At 39.1% G+C, this 25,933-nt stretch overlaps 3 pseudogenes; 2 read left to right on the forward strand and 1 right to left on the reverse strand.

Annotated features, from left to right (window-relative positions):
* Positions 1–7,721: 7,721 nt before the first annotated feature.
* Positions 7,722–7,840, reverse strand: LOC134944735 (5S ribosomal RNA; annotated as a pseudogene).
* An 8,181-nt stretch (positions 7,841–16,021) lies between these two features.
* LOC134944736 (5S ribosomal RNA) lies at positions 16,022–16,140 on the forward strand (annotated as a pseudogene).
* Positions 16,141–21,880: 5,740 nt separating this feature from the next.
* Positions 21,881–21,999, forward strand: LOC134944738 (5S ribosomal RNA; annotated as a pseudogene).
* Positions 22,000–25,933: the final 3,934 nt, after the last annotated feature.

Raw genomic sequence — 25,933 nt, forward strand, 5'->3', positions numbered from 1 at the left:
GGCTAGTCAGTGTTCATGATGCCAGAGCTGGTATTGTAACCGCATCCTTTTTGGACTTGAGGAGCCTGCACACTGCAAGCATCTGGTTGTTCATTTATTGTTCCTCTCCCTGATGTTAGATCGAGACCATACATACCTCAATCCTTTTCTAGGTCACTAAGCTATACAACAGTGAAAATGTGATATAAATTCATACAGTAGTTTTTGTGTGATGCCAGAACGTACAGACACAGTCTAAATTTCACTTTTTTTTTGTCTCCATGGTCCATAAACAGTCCCTAGAAGTATAATTCTCAATAAAAAAATGTCTATGTACAGACACAACCCTTACAGTTTTATTATATGTATATATTTTTATTGAAGGGTGTCCCTATTTATCTTTGGCTATGTAAGGCTTTGTGTGAACCCAATTTCCACTGTTGTTATGTTGTTTATTACTGTTCCAGTGTTTCAATGATAACCTCATTTAAGGACAAAACGATGAAAACTAGTGTGCCCTGAGCAGTCTCCAGGTGTGCCGCCATAGAAGCACATCCAGGCCCGTCAGTGTTTTGCCGTTACTGAGGCCCTGGAACGATCAATACTGGTGGGTTTAGTGGTTGCAGAGCCAGTTCTTATTTAGGACCCGGGCAGTGTTGGGCTCTTCTGGCTTTCTCAGATGTGGCTCAGGCGTTACCTATGGAGAAGCTGTAACATGACATCATAGGACATGCAACTGAACCATGCATCACCATTATATTTGAATGTGCCTTGGCAATACTTAAATCTTGTTCAGTGTGCCGCGAGATGTAAAGGGTTGAAAATCTCTTTGCTACAGTGTCGTCACCATGTTGTTATAAAAACAACAAAAGACGAGCATTGGTAAAGGGGCTGCTGGAAAGGCCTGGCAGAAGCCCCAGTTTGCTACCCCTCCCCAGTATGCCTGTGCTGTAGCCAGTGGCAGTGGCGCCGTCTTCATGGTGATTTCTTTGGGAAGATGGCACTGCACATAGAAAGCAAAAACTCTGGCACTGCTCCTGATTGGCTTCTGGTCCGTGAACACGGACCGGCACCTGATTTAAGATACCCGTGCCATTGCCGGAGATTGGACTGGGGAGCAAGAGAGGTGTGCGCTGTGCTCTCCTGCCCTCGATGCAAGCAAGGTGGTTGGGCCGCAAAAGGACCCCTGCCCGCGGGCCACAAAAGGATGCGGTAGGAGCTACGAGTTTGACACCCCTGCCCTAGAGTTTCAGAATTTCTGTCATGGCACCCCAAGACCATAGTTTCTTAATGAGAAATTTAGAAAAAAATATAAAATGAAGTAAATAGTGTTTATAATATGTTAACCTTAGGTTCAGTTATGTGGTGAAGGACTGGTTTTGCCGACTAAATTCAGTATAAGCAATTTGAATTGTTCATGGACCACCAAACTACAGCACCACTGCAAGGCCTCCCCTATCCCCCCCCTTCCCACCTTTCCCAAGGAACCCCAGGGTCTCACGGCCCCCTGTATGGAAACTACTGCCATAAAATAAACTTATTTTTATAACCACATGTAATACACCTTAGATCTCAGTTCCTTTAAGGTTTTATATCCTTGTATACAGTAAACTACACATATTTGAAAATCCTACACCAGGCACAAGTAATAACTCAGATGCGTTGTTGACCGGCGGCCGGGATCCTGGTGGTCAGCATACCGATGACGGGATCCTGACTGCCAGAATGCCGGGAGAGGGGCAAGCAAAATGAAGCCCCTTGCTGTGGGCTTCACGCTGCGAACTTGGTGGCTTGCTGCGCTTGCCACAGGTTCTATTCCCTCTCTATGGGTGTCATGGACACCAACTAGTGGGAATAGTCCTTGGCCCCACTGACTGCAATCGGTGGCCGGGATCCCGGTGGTGGTAAGCTGACCGCCGGGATGGTGACTACATCCCATTTAGATGACTATGTGGGAGTTTTAGCATTATTATCCTATTTGTACATAAAAAGTGTTGAAAGGGGAGAGCGCTACTGCGCAGATTCCATACTGTTCCTTCAGGAAGGCTTCACTCCCTGTACCAAGATGGCTGCTGACCTAAATCCTGCACATAAATGCGGCTGCATCTTGTCAATGTCTTAGAGCATCACAGTGGGAGACAGTAGTTTTTCACTTAACTCCTCAGAGACCTGAGATTATAAGAGATCCACAACACTTTCAGTGATCCTGCCGAATAACACATCTCAGCCTCCGCTCAGTGAGAACCAGTGTGTAACAGTGATTAAGCGGGGTTCATAGAAATATTTTATGCAATTCACAGTATGAGCTTACCATCTTCAGAGTGTTGGAGAATTATTATACATTTTTATTTTTTGGTCAGAGAATTTTTTTTTATTATTTTATAATGTAACTGGACCCTGTATTGTTATTTTCCCCTCAGCTCACTTTAAAATAGTTATAAAGGAGAAAGATATCTAAAAGCAATTATAGAGTAAGACCATTTTCCTTACTGCGTAAGCTGCAAACTAGGTGTCCTGTTAGTTGCTTTTCATTTTATCTTTGTATGCCTTACTGCCATGTTTTACTTATAGCACAGTGTAATCTATGTAGTGGACCCAAAATGGCTGCCTCACATGGTACTCTCTTGTGTAGAATAAACAATGCATGGTTTTAAACTCTCCTAATATATTTGTCTCCCTAAGTATGTGTCATTTCTTCACCTTTTGAGAGAATTTATTTATTACGACAACTTCAAGCAAAATATATTTAAAAAATAAATGTCTATTTTTATTTTAAGCAAAATGTAGCCTATTTTTGTTCTACTACTACTACTTCTTCTTCATCTTCTTCTTCTTCTTCTTCTTCTTCTTCTTCTTCTCCTTCTTCTTCTTCTTTGTCTTCCTCTTCTTCTTTAAAAACACCACACCATCTTTAAGAAAAAAGTTTATTAGTCAGGGTCTTCACCTGGGGGCGGCAGCCTTTAAGTTCCTTAGCATGGCTGCCGCCTTCCCAGGGCTTCCAGCTTCTTCACCTGGTGGGCGGCGGCTGTTAAGCTCTTTTGCATAGCACTTGGAGAACAACAATTGCCACCATGTCCAGACATAAAGGGTCCCCTGGCACCTGTAAAGAAAATATTAAAATAAAAACACCACACCGTCTTTAAAAAAATTTTTATTAGTCAGGGTCTTCACCTGGGGACGGCGGCATTTAAGCACTTTTGCATTGCATTTTCCACTGCCTCTCCAGGGCTTCCGCCGTCTTCACCTGGGGGGCCGCCGCCTCCCCAGGGCTTCCGTCGTCTTTCTCCGGCGTCTTCACCTGGGAGGCAACGGCCTTTAAGCTCTTTTGCATGGCTGCCGCCTTCCCGGGGCTTCCAGCGTCTTCACCTGGTGGATGGTGGCTGTTAAGCTTTTTTGCATAGCACTTGGAGAACCACAAGTGCCAGCATGTCCGGACATAAAGGGCCCACTGGCACCTGTAGTCCACCTGTAAAAAAAATATTAAAATAAAAACACCACTCCGTCTTTAAAAAAAAGTTTATTAGTCAGGGTCTTCACCTGGGGGCGGCGGCCTTTAAGCTTTTTTGCATGGCTGCCGCCTCTCTAGGGCTTTCGACGCCTTCACCTGGGGGGCCGCCGCCTCCCCAGGGCTTCCAGCGTCTTCACCGGGGAGGCAGCGGCCTTTAAGCTCTTTTGCATGGCTGCCGCCTTCCCAGGGCTTCCAGCGTCTTCACCTGGTGGGCGGCAGCCGTTAAGCTCTTTTGCATAGCACTTGGAGAACCACAAGTGCCAGCATGTCCGGACATAAAGGGCCCGCTGGCACCTGTAGTCCACCTGTAAAGAAAATATTAAAATAAAAACACCACACCATCTTTAAAAAAAAGTTTATTATTCAGGGTCTTCACCTGGGGGCGGCGGCCTTTAAGCTCGTTTGCATGGCTACAGCCCATCCAGGACTTCCAGCGTCTTCTTTCTTCAGGAGCTCTTCCGCCGTCGGACTGACGCAGATGCCTCGTGCTGACTTATATAAGTTAGCCGGAGAGTCCGGGGTGATGACGCAGCGAGCCGTGATTGTCTGTGGTTGCCATCTTGAATTTAAAAAATTACGCTGAGGTGCCATTTTTGAAATTGGTACTGCTCCGCTGCCAAACTCTGCAGAATGGCAGTGCCACTAATACTCTCACTGCCACCAATGCCCACACCTCCGCGCACCCATATAGTGATGGCAGCGGATCCAGTGACGGATCCTCTGGCCAATCACTGTGGCCTCACTGACAGGGGTGTGCTTTCATGGGTTGAAAGCACGTCCCTGTATGAAAGCAGCACCTCTAATGGTGCCGCTTTCCCATGCATTTCCAATGGACTTTTAATACCCATGGCTAGGCCCCGCCCCCCGCTCCCACACCCTTCCCCATTCACACTGGGAGGCACCACGATCGGTGCCTCCCAAACACATTTAAACAGGGATAATGATTAGATTAATATAAAGGAGATACCTATGACACAGAATACAGTATGTGTCATAAGTATCTTCTTTATATTATTTTAATCATTAATGACAGGGGAGGCACTGCCTCCCCTGCCTTCCCTGACTGCACGTCCCTGGTTTGCCCAGAGCATCCGCCCTCCAACTAACCTTGCCTAACCCAGTCTTCCCATCTGTCACCTCAAATCTGATATCTTGACCTATTTACCCGGCAGGAGAAAAACGCACCTATACGTCAATGGTTAGAGAGTGAAAAAAGAGAGCAAGAAATGAGTGGGGCATGGAGAGCCCACCGGGGGAATGCAGAGGTAAAGGCCCATGCTTAGGGGTGTGGCCTGCTGCCACAGAGGCTTGGCTAACATGGTATAAGGCCCATGATAAATATATATGGTAAATACTGCTAGTACATGCATGATAATGTACCAGATTAATAACTGCAATGCACTGTAGATAATATGTATAATGTACAATTCAAGTGCACAGACGGGACCTGATCCATAGACGAGGAGGTGGGCCCCCAGACAGTAGGGCCCACCAGTGGTTTCCCCTGTACCCCTATGGGTTATGACTGTCCCCCTACCCCCACACTCCCTGAGTGGGAATGAGGGGGGAGGGGGACAGTCATAACCACCATAGCATTCATTTCTGACGCTAACAGGAATTACAACTGTACAAATGTAGCTATTCTCGTTGTGGCTACATCTTAAGGCGATTGCGCCTTGTTAGTCGCGACCGCACCGCGTACATCTGGACAGCTAAGACATGTGTGTGCCCCATTCACATGGATGGGGGCGGCAAATGCCGCAACTCGACATAGCTAGGCACAGGTTCGCATAGCTGCGTCGAGGGTGCACGTTTCTCTCAGATGTAGCCATGATCAGCATGGCTACATCTGTATATAGTATTGGATAAAAACAAATGATTAAAGCACAATTTAATTCTCTTACATCTCTACATATTAATAAAAATGGATCAGCGTGCAACACTGGCACACTGGGATTTAGGCAGGCAGAGAGAGAGAGAGAGTAAAGCACCCTTCATATATCTCCAATGGCCCATTTGCAGCCGCTTGTGGATGTTAAGTAATGGCACTGTACCAGTAGGTGTGAGATTTTGTTTTTATCCAATACTATGCTATCCCCAAGGTCATAAGTCATATATTATAATAGTCATGCTAAACGTCTGCCGACGATTCAAAATAAGCTGCTCTTATCTTTGTCCAGTCACTAACCTTCTACCAGTCTGGGGGGAGGGGAACCAACCTTTGGCGCTACTGGTTTAAAACTCAGGAATAATGATTTATTCACAATAGAACACAATTTTCTGCAACTGATATATAATAGGTGTGTATAGTTATGCACAATGTATATGGGTGTGGTGGATATATATAGAGGCAGTAGAATGTGTCTAGGTAACAAGTAGTTTATTTGGTAAAAATAATTTAAAAGTTTTTGACAATATTAATTCAAGCCTTACTGCTTTGGCGCGCTCTTTGTACTATTTTCAAACAGTGAAATGAAATTTAATAAAATTAAAATTAAAAAGCTAAAATCTATTGTTATTAAACACGTGATCAATAACACTTTGTGTGTAATTATAGAGACCGGTCTCTTTCTCTTTACGGTACTTTAGGATTGTCAAGTGTGAATCACGGCAGAGCTGATTGTGTCCACAAAAAATCCGGTTTTCAGTGAGTTCCTGATAGTCCGTGAAAGCAGATTGCAATAACAGTAGTATGGTTTTCAGTTGACAGGTTATCACGAGTTGCTTACGTGTCTTCACCCTATTCAGGGCTGTGGAGTCCGTGGGTGTCTAATGGTGCTGCAGGTGTCTTTTTCTCCGTAGCCGCGGTTTGTTACAGGCGCCTGTAACTCCGTTTCCTTTGGTGTTGCCTCGTCGGCGTCTTCCAGGAAGTCGGGATCTCCGGGTTTCGGGTGAAAGAAGGGGGCGTGGTCCAACGCGTTTCACTCGGCCAATGGTGCCGTGCTTCGTCAGGGACAATGTGATGATGTGTGCCTCAGGCTCTCTTAAATAGTATTGAGTCTGTTGTGATTGGTTCAGGATAATTTCCTTTCAATCAGTGCAGTTAGCACTTCTGTTGTAAAAACTGTTTCTTTTTTAAAGTCCTGTCTTTGGTTTGTTTAACAATAATGAAAGCCTATTTTCATCTTCATCTTGTCATAAATAGTATTTTGTTATATCAGAAGACAGATTGCAAGTTTCTGATACATTCGATTGGTCTGAAACATAGTGTCTAAAATACTTTTATGTAAAGTTGCTATTATTTCACAGAGGAGTTTACAATTAAAATGTCCTTGTTATATATATATACGGCTTTTATAAGGATAGTGAGAGAAGAAGAAAAATGTTAAGTAGAGGTTATATGTGGATAAGAATAAATATAAATGTTGTACTGATAAGAAAGAAATAGTTAAGAGATATTAGATGTCTAGACGGACAATACAGTGGCATCATAGAGAACGGTCTATGTTCTTAGTGTTGTTTATGATAGGTCTGTGATGCATATTTAGGTATATTTAGGTATGATATCTAAAAAAGATAAATTAGATGCTTAGACGGACAGTACAGTGACATCACAGGGAGCATTCTTCAGTACTGGTATGGTATCTAAGAAAGGTATATTAGATGCCTAGACGGACAGTACAGTGACATCACAGGGAGCATTCTACAATACTGGTACGGTATCTAAGAAAGGTATATTAGATGTTTAGACGGACAGTACAGTGGCATCACAGAGAGCATTCTACAGTAATTGTATGGTATCTAAGAAAGAAATATTAGAAATATTGGATGCCTAAACGAACAGTACAGTAGCATCGTAGAGAGCAATCTACAGTACTGGTATTGTTTATAACAGGTGTATGTCACATATTTAGGTGTGATACCTATGAAGTTTCTGTAAAGGATATAAATATTGTTTGGGCATCTGTTGTGGATATGGAAAACGATGTATATAAATGTTGAAAATTTAATTAGCATGCAGATAGGTAATCATAAGTATAATGTGTAATGAGTGGATAGAAGTATTCAATTGGATGTTTCATGGAGCATTATTTTGATATTTGCTTGTTTATTAGTCATTTATCTTGTAAGAAGTGTTTATTCTTCTTTGCTTGGTCGTGGATATTTCGATTATTCCTTATTCCTTGATTGTTCTTGGTTCAGGCCTGAGTGTTTTTCCTGGTTGATTAGTCCTTATTCCACTTGTGCCCCAGGCAGGCTATCCCACATCATCACCAGGGTGTTGCTAGAAGTGACATTACTGCACCTAGGGTTCATAGATGGTCTCCCATTCTATTACTTGCTAGGCCCAAACCTCTTTACTTCCGAGTTCGGAATGGGATCGGGTGGTTTGTGGATGGTATGGCAGTATTTATTCACTTTTTTGCAGTCCTGGTGGTGTGGGTAAACCTACTGGGCATTTTTGTGGCATCAGTTAATCTCCCAAAAAACTGCTGAGCTCAAAGTCGATATTTAAACCCTTTGGTGCTAGGGTTTGCATATTGTATATCCACTTTGTTTCCTCTCTTGACATAGTTTTGATGTAATCTCCACCTCGCCAGGGTATAATGACTTTCTTAATTGCTATGAAGTTTAGAAGGCTTCCATCATGCTTATGGTTCTTTTTGAAGTGATCTGAAACGCTGTGTGTTTCTACTTCGTTGTCAATATTCCTTAGATGTTCGCTTATCCTTGTTTTTAGGCTTCTTGTGGTTCGTCCTATATATTGTAGGTTGCATGGACAGGTTAGTAGATATATTACTCCTGTTGTGTCGCAGGTCATCTTTTCTTTTATCTTGAAAATTTCCTTAGTTTCGTTCGATATAAAGTTATTTATTGGTTTGGTGCTTCTCTGTTTGCATGTTTTACATGCTTTGCATCTTGTGCAGTGATAGAATCCTGGTGTGGTATCGTTTATCCAGGTCCTTTCTTTTTCCTTTTTCTCTTCAGGTATAAAGCTGGATACTATTTCTTGCTTTATGTTTGGTGCTTTTCTGTAAACTAACCTTGGGCGGTCTTGTATATATTCCTTGATTTCCTCGTCGCATCTGAGTAGAGGCCAGTTCTTGTTGATTATTCTTTCAAAGTGTTTGTGCTGGCTGTTGTAGTTGGTGATGAAGGTCACTTCTTTCGCTTCCTGGTTGTTTTTTTCTTTATATTTGAGGAGGTCTTCTCTTTTTGTTTCTTTTGCTGCTTCTATAGCTTTATGAACAGTGTCTTTGTCGTAGCTCCTTTCAAGAAACTTCTCTTCTAATGTCAAAATTTGGTCCTCAAAGGTGATGTTTTTGGAACAATTCCTCTTGAATCTTTTGAATTGTCCCCCAGGTATTCCTCGCAGCCAGTTCTTATGATGGTTGCTGGTTGCTGGTATGTAGTTGTTGCAGTCCACGGACTTGATAAAAGTTTTTGTCTGTATTGTTCTGTTTTCAATGTAAATTGTTAAATCCAGAAAATTAATTGTTTCGAAACTATGTGTTTCTGTGAATTCCAAATTTAGGTTGTTGTGATTAATATGTTTTGTGAATTCTATGAGTTTGTTGAGTGGTCCTGTCCAGATGACTATGATGTCATCGATGTAGCGTTTCCAAAGTGCTATGTGCTCTAATAGGCTGTTGTTTTTCCAAATGTAGTCTTCCTCCCACTGCGCCATAAATAGGTTCGCGTAACTCGGTGCGAATTTCGTGCCTATAGCTGTCCCGCGGACCTGTCTGTAGTGGGTCTTGTTGTACCAGAATATGTTGTGGTTGAGAATGAATTGGATACCTTCTATCACGAAATGTATCTGTTCTTCCGGTAGATCTGACTGATTTCCTAGGATTTGTGTGATGGCCTTGCATCCATTCTGATGGTCTATACATGTGTATAATGATTTTACGTCATAAGTTACTAGGATGTAGTTGTCCTCCCATTTTATTTCGTCCAGTAATTTCAATATTTGAGTGGTGTCTCTGAGGTAGCTTTTTTGTGTGGTTACTGTTCCTTGTAATATGTTATCTATGTATTCTGATAGATGGGTAGTGAGTGATCCGATTCCTGATACTATGGGTCGTCCTGGTGGGTTAGTGATATCCTTATGAATTTTTTGTAAAAAATAGAAGACTGGCATCCTTGGGTTTGCTTGTTGGAGAAATGCATTTTCTTTTTTATTTAGGATTCCTTTTGTGCTTCCTTTCTTTATCAGTGTTACATATTCTTTTTTGTATAGTTCAATTGGGTTATTCGGGAGTTCTTCATAAGTGTCTTTGTCAGCTAGAAGTCTCATTGCTTCCTGGTGGTATTTTTCTTTGTCCAAAATCACAATTCCTCCTCCCTTGTCTGCAGGTTTTATTACTATCTGTTTGTTTTCTTTCAGTTCTCTAAGTCCTTCTCTTTCATCGTTTGTGAGATTGAGGGTTTGTTTATTCCTAGATGGGTTGATATTGAGATTTTCAAGATCCAGTTCCACACATTTTTCGAATGCTTCGAGAAAGGGTCCTTTAATATGTTTTGGGTAGAATTTTGATTTTTCTTTCAAGTTAGTGTGTTTGTATTCATCTGTGTTGTTTTCGTCTATACTCGGCTCGCCTTGACCTTTTCTGTTTCTCTTGAAGAATTTTTTCAGGGTTAGCTTCCTCATAAAACAATGTAAATCTATGAATGATTGAAATCTATTTAGTTTGTTAGATGGTGCAAATTTTAATCCTTTCCTTAGGAGGCTTCTCTGTGCATAGGTGAGTTTGTGTTTGCTTATGTTGTAAATGCCTAGGGATTTTTCTTCTTCTTCTTCATATATTTTTCCGTGTTTGTTTTTCTTGGTTTTTCTCTTGGTTTTTCCTCCTCTTGTTCCTCTTCTGACGATTCTGTGTCTAGGCACTTCCTTTTTGTCATACTTATTTTGGTTGGATCTGCTTTCTTTGTTGAGTCTGGTAGAAATTCTTCTTCCTGTATTACTTCTAAAAAAACCTCCAGATTTTCTTCTGGGTCATTTCTTTCCTTTCGTGAGAGTTTCTCAAGTAGTTCTTTTGTTTTTTGTTCTTCTTGTTTGATTGCTTCAGCCATTCCTTTTCTATAGTTTTCCCTTATTTTATCGTATTGTGGTTCATCTGTGTAGCTGAACTGTGCTCTGTTGTATGGTTGGTAAATTCTGCCTTCTGCTGTACTCCTAGGTGTTTGTTTGATAAGCGGTGACCTATAGCTGTTTGACATGTTTCCATAGTAACCCTGATTCCTCTGTGGTCCTCTTTGTTGTTCCTGATGGTGTTGTATCTTAAAGTTTCTGTTATATGTGTTGTATCTTCTCTGTGGATTTTGGTAACTTTGGTAGTTTTGATAATTTTGGTGATTCCTTGTTTGTCTGTTCCCGTCGGTCTCTCTATTGAACTGCTGTTGTGTGTTCCTATGTTTTGCCCAATCTCTCTGTTTATTTTGGTAATCGTTCTTGTCTCTTCTAAATTTCCTTTTCTTGATTGATATAACTTCATTTTCTAGTTTGTGTAGTTTGTTTCTTGTGGTGTTTTCTAAAGTCTTGTAGTCTTCCATGTGCTCTAGAGGTTCTATCTTTGTTTTGATGTATGAGATTTCTTTCCTGATTTTTTCAATAGATTTTTCCCTATCTTCAATGATAAGTTCCATTAATTTAAAGGAGCATTGGTCTAGGGCCAGGTCCCATTTTTCTTGTAAGTTTTGTTCGTGTGGAATGAAGGTGGGGTATTTGAACAGTCTTAGACCCCTGGGCACAATGCGGTGCTCAATATATTTCTTCAGTGTGTTGCTATCCCACCATTGTTTTGTCTCTAAATTAAAAAGTTTCTCTAATTTGAGATAATATGAACAGAAGTTGTCTTCTTCCACAAATAAGTCTACTTCTTCCGTGTCAGGTTCATTACAAAAAATGTTTTCTAGTCTTTCTAGTCTTTGTTCTTTGTTTGTATCCATTAATAGGTTTGCTGCAGTGCACTGAAAAGAGTTTTTCATTTCTGTGTAGCTGGGGGTGTGCTCTGCGCTCCCTAAAATGTTTACTTGTTTGTTTTGTGTAACCGAGCAGCCCAGGTTGGAGTAGGAAACTCTTTTCGTTTGTTTCCTTGCTTTACAAAATCTGGGGGGAGGGGAACCAACCTTTGGCGCTACTGGTTTAAAACTCAGGAATAATGATTTATTCACAATAGAACACAATTTTCTGCAACTGATATATAATAGGTGTGTATAGTTATGCACAATGTATATGGGTGTGGTGGATATATATGGAGGCAGTAGAATGTGTCTAGGTAACAAGTAGTTTATTTGGTAAAAATAATTTAAACGTTTTTGACAATATTAATTCAAGCCTTACTGCTTTGGCGCGCTCTTTGTACTATTTTCAAACAGTGAAATGAAATTTAATAAAATTAAAATTAAAAAGCTAAAATCTATTGTTATTAAACACGTGATCAATAACACTTTGTGTGTAATTATAGAGACCGGTCTCTTTCTCTTTACGGTACTTTAGGATTGTCAAGTGTGAATCAGGGCAGAGCTGATTGTGTCCACAAAAAATCCGGTTTTCAGTGAGTTCCTGATAGTCCGTGAAAGCAGATTGCAATAACAGTAGTATGGTTTTCAGGTGACAGGTTATTACAAGTTGCTTACGTGTCTTCACCCTATTCAGGGCTGTGGAGTCCGTGGGTGTCTAATGGTGCTGCAGGTGTCTTTTTCTCCGTAGCCGCGGTTTGTTACAGGCGCCTGTAACTCCGGTTCCTTTGGTGTTGCCTCGTCGGCGTCTTCCAGTAAGTCGGGATCTCCGGGTTTCGGGTGAAAGAAGGGGGCGTGGTCCAACGCGTTTCACTCGGCCAATGGTGCCGTGCTTCGTCAGGGACAATGTGATGATGTGTGCCTCAGGCTCTCTTAAATAGTATTGAGTCTGTTGTGATTGGTTCAGGATAATTTCCTTTCAATCAGTGCAGTTAGCACTTCTGTTGTAAAAACTGTTTCTTTTTTAAAGTCCTGTCTTTGGTTTGTTTAACAATAATGAAAGCCTATTTTCGTCTTCATCTTGTCATAAATAGTATTTTGTTATATCAGAAGACAGATTGCAAGTTTCTGATACATTCGATTGGTCTGAAACATAGTGTCTAAAATACTTTTATGTAAAGTTGCTATTATTTCACAGAGGAGTTTACAATTAAAATGTCCTTGTTATATATATATATACAGCTTTTATAAGGATAGTGAGAGAAGAAGAAAAATGTTAAGTAGAGGTTATATGTGGATAAGAATAAATATAAATGTTGTACTGATAAGAAAGAAATAGTTAAGAGATATTAGATGTCTAGACGGACAATACAGTGGCATCATAGAGAACGGTCTATGTTCTTAGTGTTGTTTATGATAGGTCTGTGATGCATATTTAGGTATATTTAGGTATGGTATCTAAAAAAGATAAATTAGATGCTTAGACGGACAGTACAGTGACATCACAGGGAGCATTCTTCAGTACTGGTATGGTATCTAAGAAAGGTATATTAGATGCCTAGACGGACAGTACAGTGACATCACAGGGAGCATTCTACAATACTGGTACGGTATCTAAGAAAGGTATATTAGATGTTTAGACGGACAGTACAGTGGCATCACAGAGAGCATTCTACAGTAATTGTATGGTATCTAAGAAAGAAATATTAGAAATATTGGATGCCTAAACGAACAGTACAGTAGCATCGTAGAGAGCAATCTACAGTACTGGTATTGTTTATAACAGGTGTATGTCACATATTTAGGTGTGATACCTATGAAGTTTCTGTAAAGGATATAAATATTGTTTGGGCATCTGTTGTGGATATGGAAAACGATGTATATAAATGTTGAAAATTTAATTAGCATGCAGATAGGTAATCATAAGTATAATGTGTAATGAGTGGATAGAAGTATTCAATTGGATATTTCATGGAGCAATATTTTGATATTTGCTTGTTTAATAGTCATTTATCTTGTAAGAAGTGTTTATTCCTCTTTGCTTGGTCGTGGATATTTCGATTATTCCTTATTCCTTGATTGGAAAGAGAATTTCTACCAGACTCAACAAAGAAAGCAGATCCAACCAAAATAAGTATGACAAAAAGGAAGTGCCTAGACACAGAATCGTCAGAAGAGGAACAAGAGGAGGAAAAACCAAGAGAAAAACCAAGAAAAACAAACACGGAAAAATATATGAAGAAGAAGAAGAAAAATCCCTAGGCATTTACAACATAAGCAAACACAAACTCACCTATGCACAGAGAAGCCTCCTAAGGAAAGGATTAAAATTTGCACCATCTAACAAACTAAATAGATTTCAATCATTCATAGATTTACATTGTTTTATGAGGAAGCTAACCCTGAAAAAATTCTTCAAGAGAAACAGAAAAGGTCAAGGCGAGCCGAGTATAGACGAAAACAACACAGATGAATACAAACACACTAACTTGTAAGAAAAATCAAAATTCTACCCAAAACATATTAAAGGACCCTTTCTCGAAGCATTCGAAAAATGTGTGGAACGGGATCTTGACAAACTCAATATCAACCCATCTAGGAATAAACAAACCCTCAATCTCACAAACGATGAAAGAAAAGGACTTAGAGAACTGAAAGAAAACAAACAGATAGTAATAAAACCTGCAGACTAGGGAGGAGGAATTGTGATTTTGGACAAAGAAAAATACCACCAGGAAGCAATGAGACTTCTAGCTGACAAAGACACTTATGAAGAACTCCCGAATAACCTAATTGAACTATACAAAAAAGAATATGTAACACTGATAAAGAAAGGAAGCACAAAAGGAATCCTAAATAAAAAAGAAAATGCATTTCTCCAACAAGCAAACCCAAGGATGCCAGTCTTCTATTTTTTACCAAAAATTCATAAGGATATCACTAACCCACCAGGACGACCCATAGTATCAGGAATCGGATCACTCACTACCCATCTATCAGAATACATAGATAACATATTACAAGGAACAGTAACCACACAAAAAAGCTACCTCAGAGACACCACTCAAATATTGAAATTACTGGACGAAATAAAATGGGAGGACAACTACATCCTAGTAACTTATGACGTAAAATCATTATACACATGTATAGACCATCAGAATGGATGCAAGGCCATCACACAAATCCTAGGAAATCAGTCAGATCTACCGGAAGAACAGATACATTTCGTGATAGAAGGTATCCAATTCATTCTCAACCACAACATATTCTGGTACAACAAGACCCACTACAGACAGGTCCGCGGGACCGCTATGGGCACGAAATTCGCACCGAGTTACGCGAACCTATTTATGGCGCAGTGGGAGGAAGACTACATTTGGAAAAACAACAGCCTACTAGAGCACATAGCACTTTGGAAACGCTACATCGATGACATCATAGTCATCTGGACAGGACCACTCAACAAACTCATAGAATTCACAAAACATATTAATCACAACAACCTAAATTTGGAATTCACAGAAACACATAGTTTCAAAACAATTAATTTTCTGGATTTAACAATTTACATTGAAAACAGAACAATACAGACAAAAACTTTTATCAAGTCCGTGGACTGCAACAACTACATACCAGCAACCAGCAACCATCATAAGAACTGGCTGTGAGGAATACCTGGGGGACAATTCAAAAGATTCAAGAGGAATTGTTCCAAAAACATCACCTTTGAGGACCAAATTTTGACATTAGAAGAGAAGTTTCTTGAAAGGAGCTACGACAAAGACACTGTTCATAAAGCTATAGAAGCAGCAAAAGAAACAAAAAGAGAAGACCTCCTCAAATATAAAGAAAAAAACAACCAGGAAGCGAAAGAAGTGACCTTCATCACCAACTACAACAGCCAGCACAAACACTTTGAAAGAATAATCAACAAGAACTGGCCTCTACTCAGACGCGACGAGGAAATCAAGGAATATATACAAGACCGCCCAAGGTTAGTTTACAGAAAAGCACCAAACATAAAGCAAGAAATAGTATCCAGCTTTATACCTGAAGAGAAAAAGGAAAAAGAAAGGACCTGGATAAACGATACCACACCAGGATTCTATCACTGCACAAGATGCAAAGCGTGTAAAACATGCAAACAGAGAAGCACCAAACCAATAAATAACTTTATATCGAACGAAACCAAGGAAATTTTCAAGATAAAAGAAAAGATGACCTGCGACACAACAGGAGTAATATATCTACTAACCTGTCCATGCAACCTACAATATATAGGACGAACCACAAGAAGCCTAAAAACAAGGATAAGCGAACATCTAAGGAATATTGACAATGAAGTAGCAACACACAGCGTTTCAGATCACTTCAAAAAGAACCATAAGCATGATGGAAGCCTTCTAAACTTCATAGCAATTAAGAAAGTCATTATACCCTGGCGAGGTGGAGATTACATCAAAACTATGTCAAGAGAGGAAACAAAGTGGATACACAATATGCAAACCCTAGCACCAAAGGGTTTAAATATCGACTTTGAGCTCAGCAGTTTTTTGGGAGATTAACCGATGCCACAAAAATGCCCAGTAGGTTTACCCACACCACCAGGACTGCAAAAAAGTGAATAAATACTGCCATACCATCCACAAACCACCCGATCCCATTCCGAACTCGGAAGTAAAGAGGTTTGGGCCTAGCAAGTAATAGAATGGGAGACCATCTATGAACCCTAGGTGCAGTAATGTCACTTCTAGCAACACCCTGGTGATGATGTGGGATAGCCTGCCTGGGGCACAAGTGGAATAAGGACTAATCAACCAGGAAAAACACTCAGGCCTGATCCAAGAACAATCAAGGAATAAGGAATAATCGAAATATCCACGACCAAGCAAAGAGGAATAAACACTTCTTACAAGATAAATGACTATTAAACAAGCAAATATCAAAATATTGCTCCATGAAACATCCAATTGAATACTTCTATCCACTCATTACACATTATACTTATGATTACCTATCTGCATGCTAATTAAATTTTCAACATTTATATACATCGTTTTCCATATCCACAACAGATGCCCAAACAATATTTATATCCTTTACAGAAACTTCATAGGTATCACACCTAAATATGTGACATACACCTGTTATAAACAATACCAGTACTGTAGATTGCTCTCTACGATGCTACTGTACTGGTCGTTTAGGCATCCAATATTTCTAATATTTCTTTCTTAGATACCATACAATTACTGTAGAATGCTCTCTGTGATGCCACTGTACTGTCCGTCTAAACATCTAATATACCTTTCTTAGATACCGTACCAGTATTGTAGAATGCTCCCTGTGATGTCACTGTACTGTCCGTCTAGGCATCTAATATACCTTTCTTAGATACCATACCAGTACTGAAGAATGCTCCCTGTGATGTCACTGTACTGTCCGTCTAAGCATCTAATTTATCTTTTTTAGATACCATACCTAAATATACCTAAATATGCATCACAGACCTATCATAAACAACACTAAGAACATAGACCGTTCTCTATGATGCCACTGTATTGTCCGTCTAGACATCTAATATCTCTTAACTATTTCTTTCTTATCAGTACAACATTTATATTTATTCTTATCCACATATAACCTCTACTTAACATTTTTCTTCTTCTTTCACTATCCTTATAAAAGCCGTATATAAATATAACAAGGACATTTTAATTGTAAACTCCTCTGTGAAATAATAGCAACTTTACATAAAAGTATTTTAGACACTATGTTTCAGACCAATCGAATGTATCAGAAACTTGCAATCTGTCTTCTGATATAACAAAATACTATTTATGACAAGATGAAGACGAAAATAGGCTTTCATTATTGTTAAACAAACCAAAGACAGGACTTTAAAAAAGAAACAGTTTTTACAACAGAAGTGCTAACTGCACTGATTGAAAGGAAATTATCCTGAACCAATCACAACAGACTCAATACTATTTAAGAGAGCCTGAGGCACACATCATCACATTGTCCCTGACGAAGCACGGCACCATTGGGCGAGTGAAACGCGTTGGACCACGCCCCCTTCTTTCACACGAAACCTGGAGATCCCGACTTCCTGGAAGACGCCGACGAGGCAACACCAAAGGAAACGGAGTTACAGGCGCCTGTAACAAACCGCGGCTACGGAGAAAAAGACACCTGCAGCACCATTAGACACCCACGGACTCCACAGCCCTGAATAGGGTGAAGACACGTAAGCAACTCGTAATAACCTGTCACCTGAAAACCATACTACTGTTATTGCAATCTGCTTTCACGGAATATCAGGAACTCACTGAAAACCGGATTTTTTGTGGACACAATCAGCTCTGCCGTGATTCACACTTGACAATCCTAAAGTACCGTAAAGAGAAAGAGACCGGTCTCTATAATTACACACAAAGTGTTATTGATCACGTGTTTAATAACAATAGATTTTAGCTTTTTAATTTTAATTTTATTAAATTTCATTTCACTGTTTGAAAATAGTACAAAGAGCGCGCCAAAGCAGTAAGGCTTGAATTAATATTGTCAAAAACTTTTAAATTATTTTTACCAAATAAACTACTTGTTACCTAGACACATTCTACTGCCTCCATATATATCCACCACACCCATATACATTGTGCATAACTATACACACCTATTATATATCAGTTGCAGAAAATTGTGTTCTATTGTGAATAAATCATTATTCCTGAGTTTTAAACCAGTAGCGCCAAAGGTTGGTTCCCCTCCCCCCAGATTTTGTAAAGCAAGGAAACAAACGAAAAGAGTTTCCTACTCCAACCTGGGCTGCTCGGTTACACAAAACAAACAAGTAAACATTTTAGGGAGCGCAGAGCACACCCCCAGCTACACAGAAACGAAAAACTCTTTTCAGTGCACTGCAACAAACCTATTAATGGATACAAACAAAGAACAAAGACTAGAAAGACTAGAAAACATTTTTTGTAATGAACCTGACACGGAAGAAGTAGACTTATTTGTGGAAGAAGACAACTTCTGTTCATATTATCTCAAATTAGAGAAACTTTTTAATTTAGAGACAAAACAATGGTGGGATAGCAACACACTGAAGAAATATATTGAGCACCGCATTGTGCCCAGGGGTCTAAGACTGTTCAAATACCCCACCTTCATTCCACACGAACAAAACTTACAAGAAAAAGGGGACCTGGCCCCAGACCAATGCTCCTTTAAATTAATGGAACTTATCATTGAAGATAGGGAAAAATCTAGGGAAAAATCTATGGAAAAAATCAGGAAAGAAATCTCATACATCAAAACAAAGATAGAACCTCTAGAGCACATGGAAGACTACAAGACTTTAGAAAACACCACAAGAAACAAACTACACAAACTAGAAAATGAAGTTATATCAATCAAGAAAAGGAAATTTAGAAGAGACAAGAACGATTACCAAAATAAACAGAGAGATTGGGCAAAACATAGGAACACACAACAGCAGTTCAATAGAGAGACCGACGGGAACAGACAAACAAGGAATCACCAAAATTATCAAAACTACCAAAGCTACCAAAATCCACAGAGAAGATACAACACATATAACAGAAACGTTAAGATACAACACCATCAGGAACAACAAAGAGGACCACAGAGGAATCAGGGTTACTATGGAAACATGTCAAACAACTATAGGTCACTGCTTATCAAACAAACACCTAGGAGTACAGCAGAAGGCAGAATTTACCAACCATACAACAGAGCACAGTTCAGCTACACAGATGAACCACAATACGATAAAATAAGGGAAAACTATAGAAAAGGAATGGCTGAAGCAATCAAACAAGAAGAACAAAAAACAAAAGAACTACTTGAGAAACTCTCACGAAAGGAAAGAAATGACCCAGAAGAAAATCTGGAGTTTTTTTTAGAAGTAATACAGGAAGAAGAATTTCTACCAGACTCAACAAAGAAAGCAGATCCAACCAAAATAAGTATGACAAAAAGGAAGTGCCTAGACACAGAATCGTCAGAAGAGGAACAAGAGAAGGAAAAACCAAGAGAAAAACAAAGAAAAACAAACACGGAAAAATATATGAAGAAGAAGAGGAAAAATCCCTAGGCATTTACAACATAAGCAAACACAAACTCACCTATGCACAGAGAAGCCTCCTAAGGAAAGGATTAAAATTTGCACCATCTAACAAACTAAATAGATTTCAATCATTCATAGATTTACATTGTTTTATGAGGAAGCTAACCCTGAAAAAATTCTTCAAGAGAAACAGAAAAGGTCAAGGCGAGCCGAGTATAGACGAAAACAACACAGATGAATACAAACACACTAACTTGTAAGAAAAATCAAAATTCTACCCAAAACATATTAAAGGACCCTTTCTCGAAGCATTCGAAAAATGTGTGGAACGGGATCTTGAAAATCTCAATATCAACCCATCTAGGAATAAACAAACCCTCAATCTCACAAACGATGAAAGAAAAGGACTTAGAGAACTGAAAGAAAACAAACAGATAGTAATAAAACCTGCAGACTAGGGAGGAGGAATTGTGATTTTGGACAAAGAAAAATACCACCAGGAAGCAATGAGACTTCTAGCTGACAAAGACACTTATGAAGAACTCCCGAATAACCCAATTGAACTATACAAAAAAGAATATGTAACACTGATAAAGAAAGGAAGCACAAAAGGAATCCTAAATAAAAAAGAAAATGCATTTCTCCAACAAGCAAACCCAAGGATGCCAGTCTTCTATTTTTTACCAAAAATTCATAAGGATATCACTAACCCACCAGGACGACCCATAGTATCAGGAATCGGATCACTCACTACCCATCTATCAGAATACATAGATAACATATTACAAGGAACAGTAACCACACAAAAAAGCTACCTCAGAGACACCACTCAAATATTGAAATTACTGGACGAAATAAAATGGGAGGACAACTACATCCTAGTAACTTATGACGTAAAATCATTATACACATGTATAGACCATCAGAATGGATGCAAGGCCATCACACAAATCCTAGGAAATCAGTCAGATCTACCGGAAGAACAGATACATTTCGTGATAGAAGGTATCCAATTCATTCTCAACCACAACATATTCTGGTACAACAAGACCCACTACAGACAGGTCCGCGGGACCGCTATGGGCACGAAATTCGCACCGAGTTACGCGAACCTATTTATGGCGCAGTGGGAGGAAGACTACATTTGGAAAAACAACAGCCTACTAGAGCACATAGCACTTTGGAAACGCTACATCGATGACATCATAGTCATCTGGACAGGACCACTCAACAAACTCATAGAATTCACAAAACATATTAATCACAACAACCTAAATTTGGAATTCACAGAAACACATAGTTTCGAAACAATTAATTTTCTGGATTTAACAATTTACATTGAAAACAGAACAATACAGACAAAAACTTTTATCAAGTCCGTGGACTGCAACAACTACATACCAGCAACCATCATAAGAACTGGCTGTGAGGAATACCTGAGGGACAATTCAAAAGATTCAAGAGGAATTGTTCCAAAAACATCACCTTTGAGGACCAAATTTTGACATTAGAAGAGAAGTTTCTTGAAAGGAGCTACGACAAAGACACTGTTCATAAAGCTATAGAAGCAGCAAAAGAAACAAAAAGAGAAGACCTCCTCAAATATAAAGAAAAAAACAACCAGGAAGCGAAAGAAGTGACCTTCATCACCAACTACAACAGCCAGCACAAACACTTTGAAAGAATAATCAACAAGAACTGGCCTCTACTCAGACGCGACGAGGAAATCAAGGAATATATACAAGACCGCCCAAGGTTAGTTTACAGAAAAGCACCAAACATAAAGCAAGAAATAGTATCCAGCTTTATACCTGAAGAGAAAAAGGAAAAAGAAAGGACCTGGATAAACGATACCACACCAGGATTCTATCACTGCACAAGATGCAAAGCATGTAAAACATGCAAACAGAGAAGCACCAAACCAATAAATAACTTTATATCGAACGAAACCAAGGAAATTTTCAAGATAAAAGAAAAGATGACCTGCGACACAACAGGAGTAATATATCTACTAACCTGTCCATGCAACCTACAATATATAGGACGAACCACAAGAAGCCTAAAAACAAGGATAAGCGAACATCTAAGGAATATTGACAATGAAGTAGAAACACACAGCGTTTCAGATCACTTCAAAAAGAACCATAAGCATGATGGAAGCCTTCTAAACTTCATAGCAATTAAGAAAGTCATTATACCCTGGCGAGGTGGAGATTACATCAAAACTATGTCAAGAGAGGAAACAAAGTGGATACACAATATGCAAACCCTAGCACCAAAGGGTTTAAATATCGACTTTGAGCTCAGCAGTTTTTTGGGAGATTAACCGATGCCACAAAAATGCCCAGTAGGTTTACCCACACCACCAGGACTGCAAAAAAGTGAATAAATACTGCCATACCATCCACAAACCACCCGATCCCATTCCGAACTCGGAAGTAAAGAGGTTTGGGCCTAGCAAGTAATAGAATGGGAGACCATCTATGAACCCTAGGTGCAGTAATGTCACTTCTAGCAACACCCTGGTGATGATGTGGGATAGCCTGCCTGGGGCACAAGTGGAATAAGGACTAATCAACCAGGAAAAACACTCAGGCCTGAACCAAGAACAATCAAGGAATAAGGAATAATCGAAATATCCACGACCAAGCAAAGAGGAATAAACACTTCTTACAAGATAAATGACTATTAAACAAGCAAATATCAAAATATTGCTCCATGAAACATCCAATTGAATACTTCTATCCACTCATTACACATTATACTTATGATTACCTATCTGCATGCTAATTAAATTTTCAACATTTATATACATCGTTTTCCATATCCACAACAGATGCCCAAACAATATTTATATCCTTTACAGAAACTTCATAGGTATCACACCTAAATATGTGACATACACCTGTTATAAACAATACCAGTACTGTAGATTGCTCTCTACGATGCTACTGTACTGTTCGTTTAGGCATCCAATATTTCTAATATTTCTTTCTTAGATACCATACAATTACTGTAGAATGCTCTCTGTGATGCCACTGTACTGTCCGTCTAAACATCTAATATACCTTTCTTAGATACCGTACCAGTATTGTAGAATGCTCCCTGTGATGTCACTGTACTGTCCGTCTAGGCATCTAATATACCTTTCTTAGATACCATACCAGTACTGAAGAATGCTCCCTGTGATGTCACTGTACTGTCCGTCTAAGCATCTAATTTATCTTTTTTAGATACCATATCTAAATATACCTAAATATGCATCACAGACCTATCATAAACAACACTAAGAACATAGACCGTTCTCTATGATGCCACTGTATTGTCCGTCTAGACATCTAATATCTCTTAACTATTTCTTTCTTATCAGTACAACATTTATATTTATTCTTATCCACATATAACCTCTACTTAACATTTTTCTTCTTCTTTCACTATCCTTATAAAAGCCGTATATAAATATAACAAGGACATTTTAATTGTAAACTCCTCTGTGAAATAATAGCAACTTTACATAAAAGTATTTTAGACACTATGTTTCAGACCAATCGAATGTATCAGAAACTTGCAATCTGTCTTCTGATATAACAAAATACTATTTATGACAAGATGAAGACGAAAATAGGCTTTCATTATTGTTAAACAAACCAAAGACAGGACTTTAAAAAAGAAACAGTTTTTACAACAGAAGTGCTAACTGCACTGATTGAAAGGAAATTATCCTGAACCAATCACAACAGACTCAATACTATTTAAGAGAGCCTGAGGCACACATCATCACATTGTCCCTGACGAAGCACGGCACCATTGGGCGAGTGAAACGCGTTGGACCACGCCCCCTTCTTTCACCCGAAACCTGGAGATCCCGACTTCCTGGAAGACGCCGACGAGGCAACACCAAAGGAACCGGAGTTACAGGCGCCTGTAACAAACCGCGGCTACGGAGAAAAAGACACCTGCAGCACCATTAGACACCCACGGACTCCACAGCCCTGAATAGGGTGAAGACACGTAAGCAACTCGTAATAACCTGTCACCTGAAAACCATACTACTGTTATTGCAATCTGCTTTCACGGAATATCAGGAACTCACTGAAAACCGGATTTTTTGTGGACACAATCAGCTCTGCCGTGATTCACACTTGACAATCCTAAAGTACCGTAAAGAGAAAGAGACCGGTCTCTATAATTACACACAAAGTGTTATTGATCACGTGTTTAATAACAATAGATTTTAGCTTTTTAATTTTAATTTTATTAAATTTCATTTCACTGTTTGAAAATAGTACAAAGAGCGCGCCAAAGCAGTAAGGCTTGAATTAATATTGTCAAAAACTTTTAAATTATTTTTACCAAATAAACTACTTGTTACCTAGACACATTCTACTGCCTCCATATATATCCACCACACCCATATACATTGTGCATAACTATACACACCTATTATATATCAGTTGCAGAAAATTGTGTTCTATTGTGAATAAATCATTATTCCTGAGTTTTAAACCAGTAGCGCCAAAGGTTGGTTCCCCTCCCCCCAGATTTTGTAAAGCAAGGAAACAAACGAAAAGAGTTTCCTACTCCAACCTGGGCTGCTCGGTTACACAAAACAAACAAGTAAACATTTTAGGGAGCGCAGAGCACACCCCCAGCTACACAGAAACGAAAAACTCTTTTCAGTGCACTGCAACAAACCTATTAATGGATACAAACAAAGAACAAAGACTAGAAAGACTAGAAAACATTTTTTGTAATGAACCTGACACGGAAGAAGTAGACTTATTTGTGGAAGAAGACAACTTCTGTTCATATTATCTCAAATTAGAGAAACTTTTTAATTTAGAGACAAAACAATGGTGGGATAGCAACACACTGAAGAAATATATTGAGCACCGCATTGTGCCCAGGGGTCTAAGACTGTTCAAATACCCCACCTTCATTCCACACGAACAAAACTTACAAGAAAAAGGGGACCTGGCCCCAGACCAATGCTCCTTTAAATTAATGGAACTTATCATTGAAGATAGGGAAAAATCTAGGGAAAAATCTATGGAAAAAATCAGGAAAGAAATCTCATACATCAAAACAAAGATAGAACCTCTAGAGCACATGGAAGACTACAAGACTTTAGAAAACACCACAAGAAACAAACTACACAAACTAGAAAATGAAGTTATATCAATCAAGAAAAGGAAATTTAGAAGAGACAAGAACGATTACCAAAATAAACAGAGAGATTGGGCAAAACATAGGAACACACAACAGCAGTTCAATAGAGAGACCGACGGGAACAGACAAACAAGGAATCACCAAAATTATCAAAACTACCAAAGCTACCAAAATCCACAGAGAAGATACAACACATATAACAGAAACTTTAAGATACAACACCATCAGGAACAACAAAGAGGACCACAGAGGAATCAGGGTTACTATGGAAACATGTCAAACAACTATAGGTCACTGCTTATCAAACAAACACCTAGGAGTACAGCAGAAGGCAGAATTTACCAACCATACAACAGAGCACAGTTCAGCTACACAGATGAACCACAATACGATAAAATAAGGGAAAACTATAGAAAAGGAATGGCTGAAGCAATCAAACAAGAAGAACAAAAAACAAAAGAACTACTTGAGAAACTCTCACGAAAGGAAAGAAATGACCCAGAAGAAAATCTGGAGTTTTTTTTAGAAGTAATACAGGAAGAAGAATTTCTACCAGACTCAACAAAGAAAGCAGATCCAACCAAAATAAGTATGACAAAAAGGAAGTGCCTAGACACAGAATCGTCAGAAGAGGAACAAGAGGAGGAAAAACCAAGAGAAAAACAAAGAAAAACAAACACGGAAAAATATATGAAGAAGAAGAAGAAAAATCCCTAGGCATTTACAACATAAGCAAACACAAACTCACCTATGCACAGAGAAGCCTCCTAAGGAAAGGATTAAAATTTGCACCATCTAACAAACTAAATAGATTTCAATCATTCATAGATTTACATTGTTTGATGAGGACGCTAACCCTGAAAAAATTCTTCAAGAGAAACAGAAAAGGTCAAGGCAAGCCGAGTATAGACGAAAACAACACAGATGAATACAAACACACTAACTTGAAAGAAAATTCAAAATTCTACCCAAAACATATTAAAGGACCCTTTCTCGAAGCATTCGAAAAATGTGTGGAACGGGATCTTGAAAATCTCAATATCAACCCATCTAGGAATAAACAAACCCTCAATCTCACAAACGATGAAAGAAAAGGACTTAGAGAACTGAAAGAAAACAAACAGATAGTAATAAAACCTGCAGACAAGGGAGGAGGAATTGTGATTTTGGACAAAGAAAAATACCACCAGGAAGCAATGAGACTTCTAGCTGACAAAGACACTTATGAAGAACTCCCGAATAACCCAATTGAACTATACAAAAAAGAATAT

This window comes from Pseudophryne corroboree, chromosome 1, assembly GCF_028390025.1.
Source record: "Pseudophryne corroboree isolate aPseCor3 chromosome 1, aPseCor3.hap2, whole genome shotgun sequence".
Lineage (NCBI taxonomy): Eukaryota > Metazoa > Chordata > Amphibia > Anura > Myobatrachidae > Pseudophryne > Pseudophryne corroboree.